This window comes from Ursus arctos, unplaced genomic scaffold (assembly GCF_023065955.2).
Source record: "Ursus arctos isolate Adak ecotype North America unplaced genomic scaffold, UrsArc2.0 scaffold_16, whole genome shotgun sequence".
In the NCBI taxonomy this organism is placed as follows: Eukaryota; Metazoa; Chordata; class Mammalia; order Carnivora; family Ursidae; genus Ursus; species Ursus arctos.
The window spans coordinates 60517846-60537728 of NW_026622830.1; the positions used below are offsets into that span (position 1 = coordinate 60517846).

General features: G+C 43.7%; 1 protein-coding gene across 2 annotated transcripts in view; it reads left to right on the top strand.

Annotated features, from left to right (window-relative positions):
- The first annotated feature begins 9882 nt into the window (after positions 1-9882).
- Positions 9883-19883, top strand: part of LOC125283213 (ral guanine nucleotide dissociation stimulator-like) — a 75799-nt gene continuing 65798 nt past the window's right edge. The window contains exon 1 of one of the 2 annotated variants that reach the window (XR_008959673.1): positions 9883-10135. The gene's annotated coding sequence lies outside the window, so the exon portion shown is untranslated. Of the gene's footprint in view, positions 10194-19883 lie in introns of both variants that reach the window. The other variant, XR_008959676.1, reaches the window with a different exon arrangement.

Consider the following 19883-nt stretch of genomic DNA (forward strand, 5'->3'; position numbering starts at 1 on the left):
TGATGCTTTTCCCCTCATAACTCAAAACTTAAAACAGAACTAGTGAGCTAGTTTACTAATCACTGTTACAAACTATTTTTCTGAAGAGTGAGATCTTGTTAATTTAGGGGCAGTTCTTATCCCCTGATCCCCAACCCTAGCCATGAAGATAGGGTAACAGTGATGTCAAAGAATGAAAATGATTGACCCAATAAGTGGCCCCTGCTTTATGGGCTTTGTGGAAACATAGCCAAGGGCTTTGGACATAACAGTTCAGGAATGGATGGCAGAATTCCACCATGGATCTCCTCAGGTTCTTTTCCTATGTCATGCATACATTTTTGGGGAGGATGTTTGTGGCTTCTACCAGATTCTTAAATGGGTCCATGATCAGAATTGGGTTAAAAGTCCCTGCAATGGAATGTCCCAGTTTTGCTCACATGGTATACAGCATTTGACTAAGATTGGGGCACCCTGGTCTAGCGTCTTGCCATGCCAGCCTCAAGACATGAGATAAGAGATGCAGTTGTTCACCCACTACAAGCCATCAGAGGTGGCTTAGGGACTGGATGGGAGAAGGAATTCAAGGCAACTGGAACAGTTCTGAAATGTATATACCACGCAGTCATGTTTTCCAAGCTGTTCTCAACTTGACTGTTGAAATTGCGGCAGAATGCACAGTAGCAACAAACAGAGTTTTAGCATCATGTCAAAGACTGTTAGTGATTGTAAGAAGTAGCATAGGTGGCTTGGATGAGGCCAACAGAAGTAAGATGAGAAAAGTGGCCAGATCCTGGATGTGTTTTGGAAGGCAAAGCCAAAGTTTGCTCATGAATTGGTGAAGGGTGTGACAGAAGATCGGGTTTGAACATGACCAACCAACAGGATGGAGTTGCCATCAACTCCATGGGGAAATGTATGAGTGGAGCACGGGTTTGATGTGTTAACTTTGAGATGCCTATTAGGCATCTGAGCAGAGAAATAGGGTAGGCAGTTCATGGAAGAGGTCCAGTCTAGACATATACATTTGAGTCGTTAAATATAGGTGATAAGTACATCCACGAGACTCTCTGATACCACTAAAAAAGAGAAGTAAATAAAAGAAAAGTCCAAGGACTACTACTGAGACAGGAGAAAAGCCCAGAAGGATGTAGTACCTGGAAGCCAAGTCTGGCCAAGATGGCCCCAGCACTATTTCCTTTACAATGTGATCTTAACACGGCACCACGACAGGTGGGGTCTGTGACTATGGCCAAAGTGAAAGGTTAGATGGTGAAAGGAAAGGCAGTACAGCTTTTGCCTGGCCTTCTCGCTCTTTGGCAATGCGTACCTTGTGAGACCTGAGGATTTAAGACACGTGGCTACTCTGATGCGGATGCTGCCATGCTAGGGAGACCACAGACAGAGACAGAGACAGAGACCGGTGCCAGAGGAGTCCAAGTTTTCCAGCATCTAGGTGTGTGAGTCTTCTTAGCACAGGCATCAGGCCTGTGAGTAAATGAACCTCAGAGGCTTCCAGCCCCTGGCCCTTGAGTCTCCCCAGCCGACACGGAGCGAGATAGAAATGAGCTGTCCCCTCCAAGCCCTATCCAGTTTGCAGATTTATGAGCAAAATAATGTGTTCATTGTTGTAAGTGATTAAAGTTTGAGATAATTTGTTACTCTGTCCTAGTAACGGGAACGCGGAGGGAGGGCAGAGTTTCAAAGAGAAGCGAGTTCCTACTTGGGTCAAAAGCTGCTGTAGGTAAAATAAGATGATGGCCCGAAACGGACCACTGGAAAACAATGTAAAAGGCACTGGAAACACTGAAATGGGGCAAGGGCAGAGCTGAAATGAAGTGGGTTAAAGAAAGAACGGGAATCGAATTGTAACGTGAGCCAGTCACAATAACTCTTTCAAGGAGTTCTGGAAAAAGTGTGTTTCAGTCATGAGGCTCTAGCTGGAGAGGAAAGCAGTGTCAGGAGACAGGCTCTGGGAGATGCAACAGTATGTGTGTTGATGGGAATGATCCAGTAAAGAGGGGGAAATGGATGACATAGAAGAGAAAAGAGAAAATTGCTGGAGCCACTTCCCCGAGAGGTGAGAGGGCCTGGGGTCTGTGACTCTGTGACATAGGTGGAAGGAATGGCTTTAGCTGGGGCATGGACGGTTTACTCATAGTAATGGAAGGGAAGGCAGAGTCTACGGGCACAGATGCAGGTAAGCAGGTAGACACAGTGGTGGGAAGACGCGTACTTCTTGTTTGCTTGCTTGCTTCCATTTTCTTAGTGGGAGAGTAAGCGGCCTGAGGCAAGAGGCTGGCCTTCTGAGCGGCATGAGCCGCTCCCTGGAGGTTCATAATTGTGACTTCAAAGGTAGACCAATTAGTGTGGTTATGCCAGTGTCCAGCCACAATCAGTGACCTGGGTGCAAGCACAAAGCAGATGGAACACTGGACCTAACTGGAGTTATGGTGTTGCCAAGAGAAACCCTGTAAGGGAGAGGGCCAAGGGAGTTGAGGGTCTATGGAAACAGTCAGCGATGATATTCACCAAGGGCTCCAAACACCAGATCTGGAGAAACCTCACGGAGAGATCCATCGTGTCCTGAAACCTTGGTTTTAAGTCCTAAGTGAATTATGCTGTGTGCTTTTTTAAAGATTCATGGTTATTTTGATTGGAAACCAGTTCTTAATTGAGTTCTCTTTAGAAGAGGGGTGCAGCAACCAGAGTTGACCCATGGGTGTAGAAACTAACACTGGTAGTTTCAGTCTACCTTGTGTGACTGGTATGTGTATCCTTCCCCACGGAGGTATTTCCTGCAGCCCATGGAAGATTTCGTCAAACGCAGCCTGTGTTGGAATTATATCATGAGCCCACTTGTTTCAAGTTTCTATCACAGCCAATTAATTATAATGAGAACCAGGGGGTTCTCTATTTCAAGCCCTGATGAGACACTGGCCGATGGCATCACACCACAGTTACAAGAGGATGTTCGTAAGTGGAAGTTTTGACAGAGGAGTGTGACAAGGCTCTCATGTGTGTTTTGCGCTCTATTGTACTTGCAAGATTATTTCCTATTGTTGGTTGTCCTGTAATTCCGGTTGAGCAATAGTTCTGACACTGGTCATGTGTTTCTGTCCAGAGGAGGTGGTTTGGGTGGGGAAGAAGAGGATAGCTGAGAGGTTATTTCTGATGCGTTTAAAAAGGGCAGCTTAGGGGCGCCTGGGTGGCACAGCGGTTAAGCGTCTGCCTTCGGCTCAGGGCGTGATCCCGGCATTCCGGGATCGAGCCCCACATCAGGCTCCTCTGCTGGGAGCCTGCTTCTTCCTCTCTCACTCCCCTGCTGTGTTCCCTCTCTCGCTGGCTGTCTCTCTGTCACATAAATAAATAAAATCTTTAAAAAAAAAAAAAAAAGGGCAGCTTAGCCTGAAGGTAATTATCTTCTCTTTGGGAGAGGGAGGGAGAAGGAGTGAGAGAGAGAGAGAGGGAAAGAGATAAATTCTATGATTTAGGACATGAGCATATTAAAGTAATCTGAATAAAATTAGGTCGTTCAAAACCAAAATAAGGTTGTAGAGAAGGAAGAATTGCTTTTTCTTTTTTCTTTTTTTCTTTTTTATAATTTTTTTATTGTTATGTTAGTCACTATACAGTATATCCTTAGTTTTTGATGCAATGTTCCATGATTGAGAAGGAAGAATTTTGTCAATCTATTGCTCGATTTCACCCCATGATTCCTCCCCCACCTCCACTGGGACTTTGGGGCCTCCCCGTACTTTATAAATATGGACCCAAGGCACAGGAGAAAGAATATTAAGTTTTATCTCAGTTCCATATACTACTGAGTAGCCTTGAGCCAAATAAAGCTCTCTGAGCCTCAGCTTTGTCCTCCATCAACTGGAGAAGCTAATGCTTACATCACACCGTGGTTTGTGAGGCTTAAATGAGACAAAGTATAAAAAGCATCTGGTCCCTCACAGTTGGCACATCTTGTTGCCTTTTCTTCCTCAGCCTGTCCTTTCATTCTTCCCACCGTATCATCCTTAGCTTTGTACACAGTCCTTGGAATGTCTTCCCCATTGCAGCTAAGTTGATTCCTTTCATCCGTTCATCTTGCCTTCTTTGCTTCCCGTAGGTCTCCAAATTCCAGTTCGTCAATGAAGCCTTTACAGTTTTTCAGAAGACATCATTCACATATCGAGTTTCCTCTGAAATCATCCGTAAATTTTAATGACTCACATTACTATATGCTTATCATATCAACCACACATTTATTTACTCATCCAAACATTTGATTTGCATGCTGGCTCAATGTTTCTCTTCTCGTTTATGCCTCCCCATGTTGGAATCCTACCTGAAATATTGTATTTTATACTTCTTCACACTTTGTTTCCAACTTGGTTTACCATACACTATCCCAGTGGAGCTTTATAATACCCGCTGAGGTAAGCAGGACGAACACCACCATTTTCTACTTCTATAAATGTGAAAGCAGACTCAATGGAATAGGTGGCTTGCCTACCTGGTTTTCAGAAGCCTGTCGTAGGCCATCCTGACCGATAGCAAACTCATAACTTTCACAAACCACCTCCTACTTTGTCCAATCTCTCCTATGCTGTACGTGACCCTAATTCCATCAATGGAATTCTCCTGCTGCAGAAACCCAGGAATGTGGGTCTCTGTGTACTGTAGTTGATTTTTCCAGGTTACACGAGGGCCTTGATATCACATAAATCTCCATTTTCCTTTGATCTGAGACGTCCTTAAGTGCTGAGGAACCACAGATACTGGTTTTAATTTTCCAGCCGTTTAGGGCCATCAGGAGCAATACCTTAATCCTTACAGTGAGAAGAGGAGATCCCCAGCAGAGCATTAGTTTTTGGCTCAAAGAATTGACAAGTATTTGGGCTATTTCTTTGACCAAACAAGTTCAGCTATCCTTAATAATCCTTCATATGTTCAAAAGTATGCTGATTTGGGGGCACCTGGGTGGCTTAGTCAGTTAAGTGGCCGACTCTTCATTTTGGCTCAGGTCATGATCTCAGGGTCCTGGGATGGAGCTGTGTGTTGGGCTCCACACTCAGCAGGGAGTCTGCTGGAGATGTCTCTCTATCTCTCTGCCCGTGCCCCCACCTGCACTCTCTCTCTCTCAAATTTAAACTTAAAAAAAGTATTCTGATTTTTATTGTAGCAGAACCTACTTATCCCTTATCTCATGAACAGTTGAATGTTTTTAGATTAAGTTGAGCATTGTTCTTTGTGTCTCAATCCTTATCCTGCCCAGTCACCGTTTGAAAGTAAAATACATTAACATTTAGGTTATCTGGAAACTAAGAGCTGGCAGGTCTAAACATATAGAAAGATTCCAATATGGAAGTTAAAAAGGCAAACACATTGTCTCTGATAGCAGTGACTGAATTTAGGAGCAAAAGGTGGTCAAAATTAGATGGAGAAGATCTACCAGGCATTTCTCCTTTGTGTCTAGTAGCAATGCCAATTGAGGAGGCGATGAAGGGGATTACAGTGTTTTTTGGGGGGATAAATTATGGTTTCATAAACAATGAATAAGCTGTTTAAGAAGACAGAGATGTCTGTCTATATTTTAGGAAGATTTCTGAGGAAAGAAGGGGTAGAATTTTAAAATTTGGATGCGTAACACATTAGTTAAATTGAAAACATTGTACGAAACTACATTTCCTAGTAATGCTGACCGAGATATTAATGAAGAAATGAAATGAATGAGTTTATTTATTCAACAAATAATGTGAATTCTGACCCTAGCCCTGTGCTGGTCATAAGCCCAACAACGATGAATCGTAGAACTGTTTGATAAGTATTTAACATCAATGATGGTAGGAGTTGCAGTTCTCACATGGCCCTTGAAAGACTAATTTTCAGTAAAATAGAAAAGAATGGGAAATACAATACTATGGTCATCACAATTTAGCTGTATCAATTGTTCAATAAATATGTGTTGGTTTGAATTTATGTAAATAATGTACAAAAACAAAAAACATTCTAAAATTCTACTACAGACAACACCAGGAATTGATAAGTGTCTCTCTTTATTCTTTGGGACCTCTTGGTCTCTCATTTCCCTCACTCTGTCGTGGTTTCTTGGGCTCTGTCTTCCTCAACACCTGAATTCAATTTGCTGTCATCAAGAAAACATGATGCTTTTCTGGTAAGTGATGTATGGAGGAAATTATAAAGCTCTAAAGTCCTGTACTCTTCCCTGGTTAGAATCTTGAAACACATAACCAGTTCAGATCAGGTTCCCCATTTGTTACTGAGAAAGGGTCTGAGCCACTTGAGGGCTCTTACATTCTTTTCTTTTTTAAAAAAGTCCACCCAGGGGCACCTGAGTAGCTCAGTTGGTAAGTGTCTGCCTTCAGCTCAGGTCCTGATCCCAGGGTCCTTGGATGGAGCCCCCCATGGAGACCCAAAGGGGCTCCCTGCTCAGCAGGGAGTCTGCTTCTCCTTCTCCCTTTGTCCCTCCCCCTCCCCCTCTCCCTTTACCCTCCCCTTCTACCTCCTCCCTCACTCTGTTCTCTCTCTCTCTTTCAAATAAATAAATAAACTCTTAAAAAAGATAAATCATCAAATAGCCAAAGAACGCTATGTTTTCTACTTGAAACCCTCACTTAGGACATCGAAAGCATTCTTTCGAATATCATTATGGATTCCTGAATTTTTATTTATTCAAAGTGTTATAATCAATATCAGTCCTTCTGATCTTGCTAGACGATCACACCGGGTTGTCTCCAGCATCCGTTGGTATTCATTTTCTAGGGCTGGTGCAACAAATTACCACACACTAGGTGGCTTAAAATAACAGAAATTTATTTTCTCAGTTCTTCAGTTCAGAAGTCCAAAATCAAGGTGTTGATAGGGTCAGGCTCCCTCTGGAAAACCTCCAGAGAGAATCCTTCCTTGTTTCTTCTAGCTTCTGGTGGCTCCAGGGATCACTTGGCTTATGCCTACATGACTCCAATCTCTGCCTCCATTTTTACATGGTCTTCTCTGTGTCTTCTACTCTTCTGTGTCTTATAAAGACACTCATTAGATTTAGGCGCCACCCAGATAATCTAAGATGATTTACCTTGAGATCCTTAATTATATCTGCAAATATCCTTTTTCTAAAACATAGTCACAATCACATGTTCTTTGGAATAGGATATGGATATATCTACTCAACCCAATATATTGGCTATTATAAAGAGTGGTGGAAGGGATAACCTTCAACATGTGGTTTTATATTCGTGGGGGGCATGTCTTCAGAGTTGATTCTTAGAAGTAGGATTTCTGTGTCAAAAGGCAAACAATATGTCCTTTAGCCAAATTGTCTCCCATAGGAGTTGTGCTATTTTACACTTCCACCAGCTATGGTTTTCTACAGCTTTGCTACCAGAGTGTGTCGTCAGACTCTCTGGGGTTTGTTTTGTTTTGCTTTGCTTTATTTTACTAATCCAAATGGTAATTCGGGGTACTTTTTAATTTGCATCACAAGTTTTTAACTCTTGATTTCATTATCTTTATTTATTGATGCAAGTGGGACATTTATTCAAAAGCATGTAAGTGTCTGCAAGATGCTTGGCACTCTGAACCTCCACGGGGAAAGCATTAATTACAAAGATGGTAATGTCCTCAAGGAGTTCACAGTCCAATAGGAATGATTTTTGAGAGTAACAAAAAATGACAAGTATTTTTATTTATTTTTGTTTCATGTGGAATATTACACATGGGTGAAAAAGCACCAAAGTAATAATTTATGTTTCTTGTTTTTTTGGAGACGTCCTGGATTTCTACATTTTTAAAAAAAGATTGATTGATTGATTGATTGATTGATTTGATAGAGAGAGAGAGAGCACAAGCAGGGGGAAGGCAGAGGCAGAGGGAGAAGCAGGCTCTCTGCTGAGCAAGGACCCCGGGATCATGACCTGAACCAAAGTCAGACATTTAACTGACTGAGCCACCCAGGCACCCCGGAGTTCTACATTTTCATCTGTAAGTAAAAGCTAGGTGTAATGGATGAGATTACTTTAATGCACGGATACCTGTTTCTAATACTACCAAGTTTGGACAGTGTCACCTATTTACTGTATGTTCTCCTTTATCTCTTCATTTATTTAGTTGTTCTGCCCCTCAACTAGATTGAAAGCCTTGGAGGACAGGAGACTGCATCTTATACAACTTTTTATCTCCAAGTTTTAGATTCATGCCTTGCACATAGCAGGTCCTCAATAAATGTTCGATGACAGTGACAGGTTGCTGTATGATAGACAATTTGAATTCCTAAGGCAAGTGCATCCTATTTTTTTCAATCAAAGGTACCTTCTAAGGGGATGGGGCAGTGAATACTGTGATGTACTATGTGCAACCAGGTACAGGCTAAGTACTGTGACAAAGGCACTCAAAATGCCTTAAAAGAAAAGGCTAGTTCTCTCTTGCAACAGTCTTGGAGGGTTTGTGGCCCTTTTTGAGATGTCATCTGGGGACCCAGGCTGGCATCATCTGGAGTATGGGGCTTCCATATCTGTATCTGAGATTCATCCATGTTATTGGGTTTATTAGTAGTCCATTCCTTTTAATAGCTGAATAATATTCCTTTGCATGAATACATCCCAGTTCTATCAATGCTATTTTGATAACTCTAAAAATAGAGAGGCTCTAACAACTAGAAGATATGTTTTTGCTTGCCTGGATGAGATAAATAGGACTATTTTAGCTTTTACTCCATTTTATTTAACAAACTTTAAGTGAGTGCTTCTAGAGGCCATATATTATGCTAGTTATGAGAATAAAAAGCTATGTAAATCTCTGGCTTTCCCCCTAAGTTACAGGTTCCCCGGAATGAGAAAAAGTGTTGTCCCAATTGGATGGAAAGCAAATGATTTTAAACAGCCAGCTTAAGTACTTGCTCTAATGCCCTCAAAATTTGGAGCATCAAAGGATCCAGATGCCAGTAAATAATCCTACAGATCTCTTGTAAGGAATCTCCAGGCCATTTTCCATCTCAAAGCTTTGCTCCAGGTTACAGGCACCTAGCTTTAAAAAGGATACCAGTCTGAGAGTCAGGTCCCTCAGGTTCTGGTTCTAGCTACTGGATTGCTATGCGGCCTTGCACAACACAGAGAACGTGCACTTCCTGCAAAGCAAGACACAAGATCCTAAAGAGCCCTCTGAGCAAGGGACTCGAATACCCCAAGTGAAGTTGGACCCCACAAACCTGCCCTTCCTGAAGCCAAACCCATTTATTTTAGTGTGAAATTGGACCTCTGGTTTTAGCGTGGTCAAAGGGACTTCCCTCCTTGGTGTGAATCTAGAAGTCAAAAGGAAAAATAGTTTTCATTTTAAAAGCCTTGAAATTTTCTTACTGAGATGTTCTTCTGCTTCACGCGGCACTAGAGGAAACTCGGTGGGAAGTACGGACCAAGGAGTGAAGCTTTGGGAGCACTGGACCTCTCCGGGGGTGGGGGTGGCGGTGGGTGGTGGTGGGAGTGGGCAGATGCCATCCAGTGACTTGGGGGACACTGGAAAGGTAAGTCACCGCGCCTCGCTCCCTGGAGAACTACATTTCCCTAAAGGCCTTGCGGCACACAGTGGGGTGAGGAGGAAGGACGTGTTCAGACCCAGCCCATTGACTCCCATCGTGCCTAAGACTCGCCAACCTGATTGGAGGGCTCTGTCGCAGTGCATCCTGGGACTTGTAGTACAGAGTGTTCAAGGTCCCAGCTCCTTTGTGATTCGCGGTGCCGACTTGGCGCTCCAAGAGCGCCCTCGGGAGGCGGAACTAAATCGCGTGCTCGTGCGCCGCACCCGAAGGGCTAGCCGGCGCCTCCCGCGGGGCGGGGCCGTGGATTCCGTGCCGACACCGCCTTCCTGCCCCGCCCTTTGCCGTACTGGGCCCGCCCCTCCTTCGTGTAGCCACAGCTGAGGCGGCGGCGGTTGCAGCGGCTGTGGCGGCGGTTGCACGGCTGTGGCGGCGGTTGCAGCGGCTGTGGCGGCTGCCTGGCGAGAATGGCGAGTGGCCCGCGGGACACGCGCTGACCCAGACCATATGTAGTGATTCCCGCGGGGCAGGCACCTCCTGCCCCGTCGGCGGGGCCGGGTTCCCCACAGCGGGATGTTCTCCCGAAGGAGCCACAGAGATGTGAAGAAGTTCCCCCAGAAGGTGCTGGACCCCAAGAAGGACGTGCTGACGCGCTTGAGGCACCTGCGGGCGCTGCTGGGTGAAGAGCGCTCTGGGGCGCCGGGCTCGGGGGCACCTGCCCGGACGTGGGCCGGACGAGGGTCGGGCCTGGGATGCGGACGGTATGGGGGTGGGGTGCGGTGGGGGTGGCGTGAGACCCTACTTTCCCGGCCCAGCATTGTTCCCCGACAGCGGGCACTCTGGCCCTGGGGCTTTGCCCTGTCGCCCAGAGTGTAAACTTACCCCGGATTCGCGCCGGTCACCTCGAGGCCGGCCAAGCCTTGACTCTCTCCCCTCCCCACCAAATCCTGCACTCCAGGTGCTACACACACACACACACAGACACACACACACACACACACACACACACACTGAACTGTCACCTCCCCTCTCGTTTTTTAACTTTAATTTTTGACTCTGACGCCCTAAGTGACTGAGTCTCCAAGTGTTCCCACAACAGACTTAATTGAACTGTCATCTCTTTTGTGGGCCCCCTGCCCTTAAATTTTATTTTTACTTTTCGTCGGAGTCTTCAAATACACTGAGCCTCGGAGCGCTCCCAGGATAAATTTAATTTAGCTGTCATCTCTCTTCCTATGCTCCTCTTTTTATTTTTATTTTTATTTTGGGTCTGGCTGCTTGGGTTTCTTCGTGTCCTTGGTGTGAAGGGGGCTCCTCCTGTCTGTTGGAGGGAGGGGTGGCTTTCCTGGGTTCAAGGAGGCGGCTGCTTCTTTATTGCCAGGATGACAGTGATAGTTATTTGCCTTCTTTCATTTTTATGGACTGCGGGGTGGAGGTTCTGTGGAGCCCAGGGGGGACCGCTGTTGACCTGAGATGAAGCTCATCCTTGTGGCTGTGAAGTGTCCACGAGGCTTCCTGTCACCTGCTGCATGTGATCTCTAGCTGCCTTGCTGGGCTGTGTTTTGTTTTCTATTTTCTTACCTACTTAGTCTTAACTTTTGTGAAGGACCAAACACCTGTGCTGTCTGTAGTGTTTTGGGGGGCTGAGAAAAGGACACCTTGTTTCTTCTAGATGTCTTTTTTATTCTTAAAATGAGGAAAAAGCACCTGATTTAGGACACATAGTCTTAATGTGTTTGTTATTTGAAGAAATATGACATAAAAGAATTCATTTTATATGTGAGAATTTTAAATAAAGATCTTGCTCATGAGATTGAAAGTTGCCAATTATTTCTATTTATACCCTGCGAAGTACCTCTGAGAAGCTCACACACACACACACACACACACACACACACACCCACCTGGTTTTGCCAAGTTATTCACAGTCTGGGATTCCTTGAGAGTTACACTATCTTGTTCAGTTTGGAATGAAATGTAAGTTAATTACTTACTGTTAAGAGGGATTAGTTTTAGTTTTCAAGACTTTTGAAAGTGAAGCGTGGTGTCCTTGGTAAACTGCAGCGTCTCCTCCCTGTAGTAAAATCTCATGCATACACAGGTTGCGTTGTGCAGAGTTCTTAGTAGTGACTGATTAACACCTACTGCAGGGACATTTTTGATAAAGGAAAGTTGAACAGTATTTTAAAGCATTTGATGCTCTGGGAGTTTTTCTGAGCTAGAGAATTCGAACTTTTCTCTGTCTGCAGGATTAGGTTTGCTCCATTTTGTAAAGGGAATCAATTAAACCTAGATCAGTTTGGCTTCTCAGAGATTGTTACATTGTTACCATTCTGAGAAAGTAGTTCGTTTTCAAGGCTCTGTAATTGTGGTTTCACTTTAAGGTGCAGTATCTTATTTTGAGGAACTTTCTTTTTTCATTTCATTGAGCTCATTATGACTTCAGTTTTGTACCATAGAGAGGTTCTTTGCTATTAGGTTGTTTTTTGTGGATGCATTTGTTTGTGGAATGACCCAGTGTACTTTATTTTTGCAATCTTTATCCGTAGGGACTACGTTTTTGTAAATGTGTCTGAAGAATTCTAGTCATGTCTAATGTAAACTTACGCTAACAACTGTGGTGTAAAGACTTTAAAGAAAAACAGTTCGTTAAGGTACTATTTCCTGACATGTAATACCCTATTTATTTGCTACTTAAAAGTCTACTTAGAAAAAATGGCCTCCTGATCTGAAAGACAGGAATTAGCCAAGATCAAGAAAACTATTTGAAGGAAATGAATGGACATTATTGTTGCATTTTTATTTGCATATTTATGTAATACTCTTGCTTTTCACCTGTTTCGTCTTCAAGCGATAATAAAGATGTTCTTTTTTACATACAAAGATGATACCATTGATCTGGATTTGCAGCCTGTGGCTGCATCACTTTGGCTGGTTACTTAGCGTGTCTTTGAACCTCGGTTTCTTTACACTGTCAAATGGGCCTGGTAATGTCTACCTTGTAAAGGTTATTCCAAGTATAATGTATAAACTACTTCAGCTTTCAGCAGGCATGTAAAGTTTCCTCTGCCATTACTTGCATCCCATCATTAATAGGATAGGACAAATATTTTGATAGGTACTTTCTCACACCACCCTTTATATTTTGATAATTGCTATGAATTTGTTCTCTCTTTATAGAAATTAGTCTGTGTTTAAGACAATCGGCTGAGAGACACACATTCATGGTAATGGCTCCATTTAGAACTTGCTTAGCTACTTTAATCTGGCTACATATTGTAGATTGGCCTGAAATTATTAACTTTATTTGACAAGGAGGGAGACTGAGGCACAGACAGACCTTACATGGGGCCAAGCTACGGACTAAATGGCCTATATGTATTGTGTTAATTACAGGTAGAACAAAGAGCTATTAGGTCCCCAGACTTCCATTTCTCCCTGCATGGTTGAAATCATCAATGGAAGAGTAAATGAGTAAATAAAACAAACCAGAAACTAAAAAAAATTCTGTGCATTGCTATCTTGCTCCAGCAAAGATTACATGCTTAATTAAAAGTTGGGTACCCACTACAAATCCCCATATAGAAATGGTATTGATGTAGCAAGAAGAATTGATGTAATAGTAAGCATATAGTATGGTATGTAATTGGATAGTGGCTTATATGTTGGACTCCATTATAGGGTTTCAAGGGGTCAAAAAAGATCATTAAGAATGGCACAAACAGAAGGGCGTCTTGAAGGAGTTTTACTCGTGCTGGTCCCTGAAGGATGGCTAGACTACTGAGCCACATGTGTGGCTTTTATTTAAAAAAGTAAAAAGAAACAGGTGAAATTAATTTTAATAATTCATTTTATTTAATCCTGCAGATCTAATCTGTATCATATTAACAGGTAATCAATACAGGATATTAGTATATTTTATGTTCTGTTTTTCATGCCAAGTCTTTGAAATCCAGTGTGTTTTGTACACTTATAGCACGTCTCATTTCAAACTAGCTACTTTTTAAGAGCTCAGTATCTATATGTGGCTAGTGGCTGCACACTGGACAGAGCAAAGTTAGAATTTGGGAGGGGCAGCAGGAAGACAGTTCAGGCAAGGGGAGATGGGAGCTGGTAGTGGAAATACACGTGGCAACGATGTAGAAAGGTGAGGAACACCAGGCTGCTCCTCCTCCAGTCCAGTGAGGGAGTCACAAGGTGATGTTGGTCATGAGATGCAGTGCGAGAATTCTTGCCCTGAGGGTGTTCACAGTGTCAGATGCGTGACTGGAGTGCTATGTAGGCCAGGGGTCGGGGCAGGAGAATGAGTTGGACTGGGGGATCTTGGTGGGGGGAGAGGAGTGGTGGCTGGACGGGCAGAAGCTGAGGCAGTTTGGGGGCCAGATCAGAAAAGGTCTCATTTGTCTGAGTTGGAAGCTTGTATCTTACCTTGCAGGTGAGAGGGCCGCTTGAAGAACTCTTAGTACGTCAAATGATAAGATTTGAGAGCTGCCTGCCTGTTAGCAAGGCCAGGAAATTGGATTGGGGGGTGACGGGACAGGTGACACTGCTGGCAGCAAGGGAAGAGACAAATGACGAAGGTCTGAACTAAGGTGCTCCATGAATGGAGGGGGGGGTGCGATTTCAAAGGACCAATGCAGCAGGAGCTAGTGGTTGCCTAAGTGAAATGATGAAAGAGGTTTGTAGAAGCCAGGCGAGGAGTGATCAGTCTGAAGGAGAAGAGTTCTGGGATAAGAGGCCATGGTCCAGGCAAATCAAGTGACATCGGGCTTGGGCCAAATATTTGGAGACACAGAAGAGAGAACCGTTTCTCACAAATACTCTCTCTATATTGACAGAGTAAAATGGAACATTTTGGTATATTTCCTTTAAAGCATCTGCTGCTTTAGGTAGGGACAAGTTCAATTACAATTTTAAATGTTGCCATTTAAACTTATTTTATTATTAGCATGTTCCTCTCATTTTTTTCCCCTCTCATTTTTATTAACTACAAACATTTGTCGAAATTGTGTACCGTAAGTTAGCTTACCCTTTCCTGGATTGTTAAATTGTTTCCTTCCTTTCTCTCTTTCTTTTGTACTTTTTTCTCTGATATGAATAATACCACTCAAAACATCTTGGGAAGCAGCTTTTTCTATATTTTGTGTTATTTCCTTAGGACAGATTCCATTGAAGTCAAATGGCTGGGTTTGAACGTGTTTCTGACTTGATTCACTGTGCTCTTCCCTAAGTGTTGCTCCCAATGAGCCTGCCAGCAGCAAGGATTGAGACGACCATTTCCACTGTAGTCCGAGTGGCAATAAACACATTCGTGTAATTTGATAATTGGCGGTAGGCATTTTGGAGAACGGGAGTGTCAGGGAGAGGGCCAGAGGAGTTAGGAGGAGATCCTGGCTAATGATAGGGGAAGGTGAATTTGGTGTTAGGGGTGTTGAGTTTCAGAAAAGGGCAAGATCCAAGTGGACACGTCTAGGAGGTTGTTGGACATGGGGTGTGGAACTTAATAAAAGGATAGAAAGCTGTGGTATGGTTGTTTATTGTCATCATGATTCCATCAAATCTTCCCACAACCTCTGATGCAGGTCGTGTTCCTACCCTCAACCTGTAGATGAGAAACTGAGGCCCAGCGAGCGTAACTACTTGTCTGTGAGCACCCAGTCAGGAAGTGGCAGAGCTGGGATTCCTGATTATAAAGCCCATGTTATGCCTCTGCTAGTTATCTGACTCAAAAGTATATTTATATATCAGAAAATATATTTACCCACCTCAGTGAATGTTAATATGTAAACAAAAGCCCTAGAGTTTTTGCATGTCTCCCAAAAATGTTGCTTTGACTTGTGCTGCTCTCTTCCTGGTCTGTTTTACTAGATTCTTCTAGGGAGACTTGAGGCTATATCCGATTTCAGCATGGCAGAAGATAAAAAGACTCCTTTTGTGTTTTGCTGTTCATTGGCCTCTCTGTGCCCTTCCTTGGCGGGCCTAGCAGGTGGTAAAATATTTGCATGGACGTTAGTGCCAAAGGACCTTGTACAACCAGAGCAGAGCCCGAGGTGTCATTTCAGGCTCCTCAGCCAGTCTTATTTTGTCTCTCTCATTCAGCCTTGTTTGAAGCAAAGTCATTTTGCCATAAGGCTCCCTTTGCTAATTTTTCATCAATTACTGACGTTTTATATCTGTAGCTTCTAAGATGTAAGATGGACTTTGGACACAGATATGTGTATCACACATACACCAATCCCTGCCTCGAGGGCTCGGGGATGTCTGGAGTTCTGAAGAGAGAAGGGTGAACCTAGGATAAAAGTCCAGTCGAGCTCAGATGGTTTGTTTAGGACAACTGAAAATGGTTGACTTCCTCCTTTTATTCCGGGAAAAGAGCTAATTGATCGGCCCAGAATATTTTGACGTAAACTTTTGTAATTTGTATTTTTATTTTGTTTGTAAGTGCTTTACTTGCAGTTGGGCGTAAATACTTTTACTGGCTGTTTAGAGTACTGATCTTTCCATAGATAAAACTGTAGAGAATTGTTTATTTAAAAAATTGACTATCAAAATAGCAAATTGATTCAATTTAAGAGTTTAAATTATGCTTTAAAGGAGGAATATGTTATTGTATTGTAAAATTAATAATCTATAAATGTGGTAGACAACTATGCTGTCTTTGGATTTTAAAAAAAAATTTCAGTTCCACAGACATTTTTTTCAAGAGTGTATGAGTGAGTGCGTGTGTGTGTGTCTGTCTGTCTGTTTGCTCAGGAGGGCTGTGTGTTCAGAGATGAATAAGGCAGAAGCCCGGGACCTCTGGTTTAATAGGAGAGGTAGACACAGAAGCAACTACATTTCCCATGAAGGTGTTAGTGCCTCGGTGGAGCTGGTGAAACCGTAGAGGTGGCCACACGCACGGTGTAGAGGAGGCACAGCAGAGAGGCCTCTTGGAGAGCCGCCAGTGCTTCTTCCTGAGGGAGATGAGGTCCGAGGTGGGTTTGGAATGACGAATACGGGGTTTTCCCAGTTGACAAGTCGGGGACGAAGGGACTGCAGAGAGAGGAACTTGTGTGAAGGTAATGGTGTGGCCACCATGGAGTTACGTGTACAATGGCTTTTATCCTGTGGTGTGTGTAGATATTGGGAACCGGGAAGATGTAGGTAGAGAATAGGAGCCAAATCTGACGTGTCCCCTTGGTGAGTGGCCCGAGAGTGTCAGACTCCCTGATTTTGAAACATGGGTCCCGGGAAAGTGAGAGCTTCCTTCCTTTTGGATTGCAAACCCTGAGGGTGTAGCATGGCTGCCAGCGTTCATCTTTCCCCAGAGTAGAGGGAACCCACCACAAATTGAATTCATAATCAGAGGGAAGTGGGGCAGAGAGATGGAGGGTGAGACGAGCGCACTGGACTGTGTGAGCTGAGAGGTTCCCAATGTCTGTGCCATCTCCACCCCTGAGCTTCTCGGTCGCAGGTGCCAGTAACACCCTGTTTTTGCTTTAGTTAGCTTGAGTCCTATTTCTAGGTCATGGGATGGAAAGAATACAGATTAATATGCCTGAAAGAGAGGGGAGAAATCCCAGATCAAGGATGGGTGGGTGGGTGCATATGTGTGGATATGCTTCTCATATTTTTTAAGAGCTGAGCAAATTTCCGTGTAAATATACGTAGAAGAAGGAACTAATAAAAGAGCAAAATTGAAGAAACAGTGCAGAGAAAGGGAATACAAATGGAGAAAGGTGGGGTCTTCAGTGGGATCAAGAGTGTGGGACAGGAGATCAGGCTTGACAAGAGGGACACTGCTTCCTCTAAGGCCACTTGGAGGAATTAAGAATGGGGTCCTAGATGTGGAGGGAGTTCTCACACCATGGCTTGTGTTTTCTCTGTGAAGGTAAGAGGTAGAGTCAACCAACTGCTGAGCCAGTTTTCTTGCTGGTGAGGTGATAGGAACTGAGGATGTCTTGTTCCCTCTCCTGTACCATGCATCCCCTCATAAATGCATTTAACTTATGCATTCAGTACTGGGCCAGAAGCCGGGGAATGTATATATATAAAACGAGGACAGTTCAGGTAGTGCACATATTGTCTGGCCTTCCGCACAGTGACCATGTATCGCAGAGTGCAGCAGGTGGGCCCAGGGAAGTGCTGTGTTCTCAGTGGTCTTTCTTTCTTTCGCGTCTCTCAACTATGGGACCATCTGTCCTACTGGGTGTGGCTCTAGTGGTTAGGGGTAATTTTGATCTTCTCCATTTTTGCCGTGAATGTGGTTTAACCTCACGTAAGATGTGCTTTTGCAAAATGTTTTCTAATATTCTCATTGGATCAATCTGCTGCCTTAAGCTACCAGTTCAGAAAGGACTTACCTTTTAGATTCTTAGTCAGGCTTTGTTTCTGACTTAGTTCTGAATGCCCATTTCAAGTTTTTAACTGTGATTTTTACAAAAGAGATATTTCATAACCATTTTTATGTCTTTTATATTTTTTTAGAAACTGAAACCACATCTGAGAGATATTTTAAAAGTAGTTGTAATTTTTAACAGTAAATATGTAATTTCGCTATTGCAACCACGGTTTAGCTTAAAAGATAAGGAGCCCTTTGATGTTGTCTTGTGTTTGATTTTAAGTGATGGCACATATTCACTGAACTTCAACCATGGTTTGAAGGACACATAGGTACTAGTGACATTGCCTGTGCCCAAGCGTGGGAGCCGTGAGAATGTGCCACTCAGGTCTCTGCTGTGGGGATCATGACTGACTAATAGCTCCGGCTGCTGCCCTCTGGATTCACCAGCAAAGTTTAGCCAAAGCTAGGCTTCTCTCGGGTTACTTGCAGTTACTGAGCAAGCAGGAGTACTAATGTGGTCCACTCATGCAAGAGCCACATGCCTCTGAAGGGTGACTTTGGCTTGAGGACTCCACATGGGTGTGGTCAAGACCTTCTCAGGACTGAGTTGAAGTCTGAGACTCTTCCTCCCCAACCCTCCTTCCATCCCCCTCTCCTTCGCTGGGGTCAGACCTGCACTGTGGTTGAATCCTCTCCCGGCCTTCTCAGGTCTCTCCCCTTTCCCTTCACAGGCGGTTCCCCCAGTCAGTCTCCTACATGTGTAATCCTGTCTTGGTGTCTACTTCTCCGGGAGCCCAAAGTGACACACCGTCCCTTTCCCAGAAGGTGTTGCCCATCCTACCGTCTAAAACCCTTCCGGGAGACAGCACGAGCACACTCCATCTCCCACATAAACTCGATCTATCCCTCCGCCCTGAAGTGCTGTTTCCTCAGAATTCCCACAGCATTTGGAACTTTGCGTTTGGCGTTGATGGCCTTTGGCTTTGTGTCTGCAGGATATCGCCTACTAGTTGATAAATACACTGAGAACATGAAGGGCTTCTTGTTCATCTTGATTCCTTTTGGTAACATACTTCCTTATTTGTAATCGTAGTAATTAGCATTTAATCAGCACTCTCCAGGTGCCAAACACTGCCAGAAATACTTTTACATGGATTAACTCATGTAATCCTCCCAAATGGGATCGGTAATATTATTATCCTCATTTTACAGATGAGACACAGAGAGGATAAGAATCTTGTTCAAGGTTATGCAGCTGGTAAGTGACAGAGTCAGGACTTGAACCCAGGCAGCTGGCTCCAGAGTTCCCTAGTTCATTTAGCAGTTATTTTTTATCCAGACAGAATAGGTGCCAGGGGCTATACACAGTGTTGGGGATGCCAGAACTTGCAATCCAAGTCTAGAATAAATAACTATTAAAAAAGCAAACAAACCCAAAATGTGATTTCCAAATAGACGGATGTAAGTCTGTGGGGGAGTAGCAGCCACCTGATGTTTTGAAAAATTTCTAAAAGCCTTCCCGCGCCAAAGATTGTTTTCACAAGCCAGATGTTCCCATCATTAAAGTAATGATTTGAGACCGAGAATTAAGGCCTCTTGAAGGAGCCCCCTAACCTTCTCCCTTGTGTACGTGCACTCATTATCAGACCCACCCTCTGATCCCAAGGGGAACAGCTGTAAGAAAGGACTATTTGTGTGGACAAAACGGAGAAGAGGTTGGAAAAAGAGGTCCGGGGAGAGGGGCAGATGGACCAGAGGGCTGTGGGTAAGGATAGCCTTGGGTGAGGCTTCTTTCATGGAAACAAAATTGCAGAGACACTATTGTAAAATTTTAAATACACAGAAACCAAAAGTAAGTCACTATCCCCCCAAAAGGACAGGTTATAACTACTAAAAATTCAATGAGATCTTTTTTAGTATTTTTAAGACAGCATGGAAGAGAGGGGAACAGATGACCTATGTTGCTTCGTTACAACTTTTTAAAGGGATTAACGTGTTTTATTTATGTCTGGTCATATTTCTAGAGCAAACAGTGTAGACCTCTAT